Source organism: Panthera onca, chromosome B2 (assembly GCF_046562875.1).
Source record: "Panthera onca isolate mPanOnc1 chromosome B2, mPanOnc1 haplotype 2, whole genome shotgun sequence".
NCBI classification, from domain to species: domain Eukaryota; kingdom Metazoa; phylum Chordata; class Mammalia; order Carnivora; family Felidae; genus Panthera; species Panthera onca.
Window position 1 is genome coordinate 63,306,175 of NC_138343.1, and position 6,888 is coordinate 63,313,062.

A 6,888-nucleotide genomic window follows, 5' to 3' on the forward strand; every position below is an offset into this window, starting at 1 on the left:
GATGACAGGTAAGCTGTTCTAAGAATTGTTAAGAGCACAACCTAAAGTTGAAATATCAAATAATTATCCATCTTGTCATTTTTTAATCACCCTGTTCAAACCACCTTGTTATTCAACACGTAACTGAGATTTCTTACCACCAAACCAAAAATTTCCCCAATCCCTTGTCAGAATACTAATCACACTTTCAAAACATGATTAAAAAAAAAGAGAGAGAGAGAGAGAGAGAGAAGATAAGGAAAGAAAATAGTGAGAAATTTACTTGCTTGGGTGCCAGATATCTCAAAGTATTCCAAAAGCATGACCTAATCTAAAGTGTTCTAGAAGCAAAAGATAAAGTCATATTTATTTTCATTAGCTTTACAAACACCTTACCTACCTCACTAAAGGTGTTTAAAAGGAAAATCTGAGAGATGAGATCATGATTTTCTGGCTAACATAAAACATCATCTGAAAAAGTACATGAAATATTAGGGAAGTTTTCAGAATGTCTAGGAGGAGCATTAAAAAAATTTTCCCTTGGTAGTCTTTCCTTCTGTTTTTGAGGATGGAAAATGCAAATAAATAAAGGCAATTTTTTTAAACTCTCTCTCTCTCTCTCTCTCTCTCTCTCTCTCTCTCTCTCTCTTTTTTCGGTGTGTTTTTGTGTACACCACTGAATCACAGTGAATAGGGTGATGGACTTTCAATGGACTTCCCATTAATAACTACAGCTTTGCACACATCCATCCATTCTCTTAGTGCCCGTAGGCCCAAACCACACACTCTGCACAACAGCTGGGGATGGCCCCAAAAGCTGTGCTGCAGGCCCCAAAGCAAGTAGACATCACTAGATTCTGGGAGAATTGAACTCGTGATCCTGGCATCCACGAGGCTGTAATCAAAGGAGTTTACAACCAATAACTGCTTGGGTAAAAGTAGTTTTTAAGAATAATGATGGCATGAACAGTATTTCAGAAAATAAAAGTATATCATTGAAGACTAGAAAATAGTGTAGAATAAATTTCTGATTTCAAATCATGTCCAAAATACTTTTTTGTTGTTTTTTTTAAACCTCAGGTAACTTTTGGTGAAATAACTTTGAGTGTATTTTTCAAACCTAAAAATTTGTTTTTGTGTATTTTAACAGTCTATCTTTTCAAAAAGTAATCTGTATCAAAATCAATTTAGAAGATTCTTTGAGTTATAAATTCATTACTAGGGGAACTATAATAAGCTATTGATCAGAAAAGACTGGATAAGCTAAGGTAGGAGCAAATTAGTAATAAACTAGTAAACTAGTAAACTAACAAATTTTATGCTGATGTGGAAAAATAAAAGCAACCATGAGATTCAACACAAATTACCAGCAATATTTAGCTGCATAAACATGGCTCTCAGTAGATCCCAAGTGAATGCAGTAGCCAGAAAAACCAGAAGTGAGGAACTGTGATGGTTCATTTTATGTGCTTTTGTATGCTGTGGCATCCATATATTTGGTCAAGTCCCAGTCTGGATATTGCTATAAAGTTATTTTTTAGATATTAACATTTATAGCAGAAGACTTAGAGTAAAGCAAATTATCCTCTATAATGTGGGTGGGCATCCAATCATTTGAAGCCTTTAAGAGAAAACAGACTGAGGTTCATCAGAGGAAGAGGTAATTCTGCAGTCTACCTTTGAACTCAGGCTGCAGCATGAACTCTTACCTGGGTTTCTAGCCTGCTGGTCTATCCTGCAGATTTGGACTCCCCAGCCCCTACAATCATGTGATCCAATTCCTTCAAATCTTTCTCTGTCTCTTTCTCCGTTTCTGTCTCTCTCTCTCTCTCTCCATATGTATATGTACATATACATATACATATACATATACATATATTTACACATCATATTTGTTCTGTTTCTCTAGAGAACTCTGATTAATACAGAAATCAAAAACAAATACTTTCTCTATTGCCTTAACAAGTTTTTCCTCCTGGAAAAAATAAGGGGGGAGGAACATAAAGACACATACCTATGATTACTTTTAAATATCTGCATCTCCATGAAAAAAGTGAAGGCAAAGACTTTGGATTCATTTATTCCACAAATTCTCATGGGACACCTATTCCATGGCAGGCCCTGCACTGCCCAGTTCTCCTGGGAAACACAGCAGAGAATGAAAGGGACAAAGCCTCAACCCTTGTGGAGTTTACCATCCAGTAGCAAGATGCAGATGACAGACAAACAAATACACAGTGGATTAAATGGTGTAAGAGCAATGAAGGAAAGGGAAATAGAGAAGAGGGTTTCTATTTTAAATGTAGTGAGCAGGGACGGCCAAGAAGCTATCAGCAGAAGAGAGAGCCAGGCTGAGGAAAGAGCAAATACAAGGTGCAAGGAGGGCAGGTACCTGGTCTATTCACAGAAGAGTGGGAAGGCCAGTGGGGCTGGAGGTGAGTCATCCAGGGAGAGAATAATGGAAAACAAAATCTTTCTCTGGGTGATGTGTAAAGCTATTGGAAGGATTTGGACAAAGGAGTGACATGATCTGACATGATTTTGAACAATACTCTGCTATATGGAGGATAGATTATAGGAGGGCAAGCATGGACTAAGGGAGACCTTTAAGATGCTATACTACAGGAAAGAAAGGATGATGACTGTGGTTATTAGGTGGTAGGTATATAATCCCATCCGTACATGGAAAACAGAACTCCAAATTGGAGATGGCCCTTTTGGAAATACCAAGATTTAAAGGTTATACAGTTGGTTATGGCATAGAAGGATGATCAAGGCTTATGCATAAACCTAAGCAAGCATTCTTGGAAGTTCCTTGGCAGGGCACAGGCAGGAGAATCCATCAGAGACATCACAATTACAAGGGCTACATTTATAATCACAGATAAAAATGCTTGAGATGTTCAAGTTCCACAGCTATAGAGAAAGGCTGTGGGACCAAAAGGAACATAGTGTGCTCTGCAGTCTAAAAAAGGTAGCAATAGCTTTCCTAGTCTGTCTCTAGAATTATCCCAGATAGGCAAAACGTTGGCCATGTTTCCACATTCAGTCTGGCTTCTTGGCACATATATCCTTATAACACAGACAGATGCATCAGTCTGTCTTGGCAACAGCCATTATGATCACCCACCTTAATCTTCTTGCACCAATTCAATGCTCAATAACAACCTGATTATAATGTAGCTTCCCATGGAGATTTTCCTATGAGAAGCAAGTTCTCATACTAGTGATTATGAAATTTAAGTTCTGATAGTTATGCTTTCAGTGTAAGTTAATAAACAGGCTCAGTGTTATATTTATGTGAATGTCATGAGTCTAACTGATATGAATCAATCTACTTGGATCTGAATGCTCAGAAAATTTCAGATTTCTGTCCTGCTAAACTGAGGAGCGGACTCCAAATCTACAATAATGCTGCCCTTGGGTCTAGCATTAATAAGCCAGTCTCTGAGGTGATTTGAGTTGTCCTTTGACAAGAGAATAAGTTTCTTAGGTGAAGAATTCAGGAGGAATGTGAAAGGAATGAAATGTGCAAAACTACAGAGACAGGAAATGGAGGATTGTTTTCCCATCATCATTTAGCCTAAATGAAGCAGAGACTGAGTGTTTGAGCAATGTTGAGAGAGAAGCTTGGAAAAATTGTTTAGGGCCAAAATATCCCTTGAATGCCATAATGGGAATTTTGGATTCTTTCCTAACACCAAGGAGAGTGGGAGCTATTTTTAATCAGAAGAGAACTATAGAGGTGTATAGATATGTTTTAGAAAAATATGGCTGATGATGGTGTGGAGGATTAGACTAAAGTAGAAAGAGACTGAATGGAATGGGATGAGTTAGAAAGAGTCTCAGTGGAAAACTACATGGACCTGAATAAAGGCAGGGGCAATGGGGTACAGAGAAGATGAAGAACCAGCAAGACAAGACAAAATAAGCCACACGTGAATATTAATGGAGAAGCATGGATAGATTTAGCCTAGCCAAATAATTGGAAAGCAAACTCATTAACTGAAATAGGCAATGGAGATGGAAAGGGTAGGCTTTGGAAGGGGTATATTGAGCTTAGTTTTAAACATGTTGATTTTGAAATGTTTATGAGTCATTCAAGTGGAGATGTCCAAAAGGCAATGGAACATAGGTCTGTAGTTTGGGAGAACCATGTGAACATAAACTGTGACTCTGGAATTTGCCACAGACAATAAGCAAAGTTATAGAAGCCCATGAGTTAGAAGTTGGCAGTGGTGTGGATTGTTCACAAGTGAGATGTAAGAAGATTAAGAATGAAATTCCAGATGCTCACAATATATAAGGTGTTGACAGAGTAAAAGGAATCATTAAAAGATCCTTAAAAGTAATCAAAAGTATGAGGAGAGAGAAAAATGAACAATGTTATAAAAATCCAACAGAAAAATATTTAAGGATGAAGAGAGAAGTCAGCATTTCCAAACACTGCAGAGTAGGTAAAAGAAAATAATGATGGAAAAGAGACCTTTCTATTTAGCAGTCAAGTCATTGGTAATCTTCGTCAGAACCATTTCAGTGAGGTAATGAGTCAGAAATAAAATTGCAAAGACAGTAGGTGAACACAGCTCTTTCAAGAAGTTTCGAAGTTAAGAAAAACAAAATGGCAACTTGTGAAGGAGACATGCTCATCTAGGATCTGCTTTCAATCCTCCTAACTACTCTCCCTGCTTCCACTTGCTCTTCTCTCCAAGCCATACACTATCCTGCTGCCAGATGAATCTTCTAGAATGGCAGTTACTGAATGTGATTCTTTCCTTAAAATCTTCAATGGTTCCTCATTCTTTCTTATTCACACTTCAGCCTGACATTTGACATTTCACTAGGATTGGTCCTCCCTATACATCCCATACCCATCCTCCTACTGTGCCTCAGCCAAGAAGGACTTCTCAGCTGCTCTTATGTACTAATCACTGAGCATACCCTTCCTTCTAATATATTATCTGCCTTTTCTCAAGTAATCAATCTACCTGTTCTTCAGGGGTCAAGTTAATTTCCAAGTCTTTCATGAAAAACAAGGAAGAAAAGGAAGTGAGAATAATTACTAAGAAGTTTTATCTATTTTACCTTACTAGTGGGCTAGAAAGAAGGCAATGGTAAAAAGAGAAAGGGAAACAGCTTGAGAAAATAACAATGTCTATACCAATGTAGCGATCAATAACCATACTATTTTGAAAATAGTATCATTCTTGGCCAAACGTTTATATACTTTTGGTAGCTAAGTTCCCTGTTTACTCCCAGTTGTAATGTCTTGTTTTTACAGGACCATAACAAGTACTGTATTTAAAGCTTTTTAGCCTCTTATGAATACATATATGAATAATTGCTATTTGACAGGTTTGGGACCCAGATTTGGAACTCAAACACTAGAGAAAAATACCCTGGGAACTTTTCAAAATTACACGTATTCCTGGAGATTCTGTTCTCATCTCACTTGGTTTACACCCCCTACCTACTGGTTTTTGAGTCTTCTCACTGATAAGTGAGGTGCTTGCCTCAGGTATGGGTTTGAGAACCACCGAAGAGTTTGTTGAGTGAGAAAAGTCAAAACTGCTACAGAATTTCAGTTTGGTTATTCCTCGTGAAACAGAAAACACAAAAAATGGAAGCAATTAGCTGGGTGACTTAAATTCCTCAGAATATAAAGAATATCCCCCAGGAAAGTATTAAATGGTATCAGGAGATTTTTCCTCCTGAATAGTCACTTAAGAATTTGAAAAATATGCAAGGAGTGCCATATCAAAGTAAAAATAAATCAGCCAACAGACTGTCTCCAATCTGTTGGGTGATATATTTGGCATATTTTATAATTAAATAAGCTGACTTTAAGAGTCTAAACAACTACTTTGTTTTCTTAATAAGACTGCATGGAACTCTGTATTCCTTGTCAATCATATTGATCCTGCTGTGTCTTGTAGACAGGCGATGCTGCTTTTTCCTGCAACACTGTATTAATACCTCTTAATGATATGGATACAATTCTATTGAGGCACTAATATTTTTATTCAGTGTATGAACACCAAATAGTCCCAAGCTGTTTTGATAACTAGTACCTTAGACTGTGTTATTGTTGTTTACTCCATGCAATGATAGTCAGTATTTACTTAGCATCTTAAATTTTAATGGCTTTATGTTTATTTTTATTAACAAAAGAAAACAGAACTCTTTGAAATAAGTATCTGATGAAAGATACTAAGGTACCAAAAGTTCAAATTCTATCCCAGGATTTTAAAATCAGACACTTGTCAAGACTATACCTTCAGGGATCATTTCTATCGTTTGTTACTAGAGAAGTTTCTCTGAACATGTAGAGTACCTGAAACTATGAGGAGAGGGTGCAGTGTTCCTTCCTGTGAAGCTCACTCTGGGTGTTGCCTTCGCAGCTGCCCTTGGTCATTGATAATCGTTCTTCTCCTCCTTTGGGGGAGTAAGAGGGAAGAGACACTGAGTAGTTTCTGCAAAAATAAAATAAAATAAAGCAAAGTAAAGTTAAAAAAATAAAATAAAATAAGAAAATTGTCTCACTTGGCCCTCACTCATGGTGAGCATCAGAATCACTCAGGGAGCTTGTTAAACATACAGACTCTCACACTGGGAAATTTCCAGGAGGCCTGAAAATCTGCATTTAAAATGAGAACTCAGGATGGTTCTTGAATTACAGTTTGAAAATTACTGACCCACTCCCTCACTTATACATGATGAAACTGAGCCTGAGAGACTAAATAACTTACCCAAGGCCACATAGCTAGATAATGACAAGTGTAGAACTGAGATGGCTAACTCCCAGCTCTGTGCTCTTACCACCCTGTGACCCTGCCTGTTTGGACTGCCCTCTCCCTGGATTCCTATAACAGGAGCTGTCATCTCTCTAGTCCTCCTATGAAGAGAAGT

General features: G+C 37.5%; 1 non-coding gene across 1 annotated transcript; it reads left to right on the forward strand.

Annotated features, from left to right (window-relative positions):
* Positions 1-6,244: 6,244 nt before the first annotated feature.
* Positions 6,245-6,450, forward strand: LOC132668163 (small nucleolar RNA U3). Its single transcript, XR_009605512.1, has one exon. It is a non-coding gene; the product is annotated as a small nucleolar RNA U3 (small nucleolar RNA).
* The last annotated feature ends 438 nt before the right edge of the window (positions 6,451-6,888 follow it).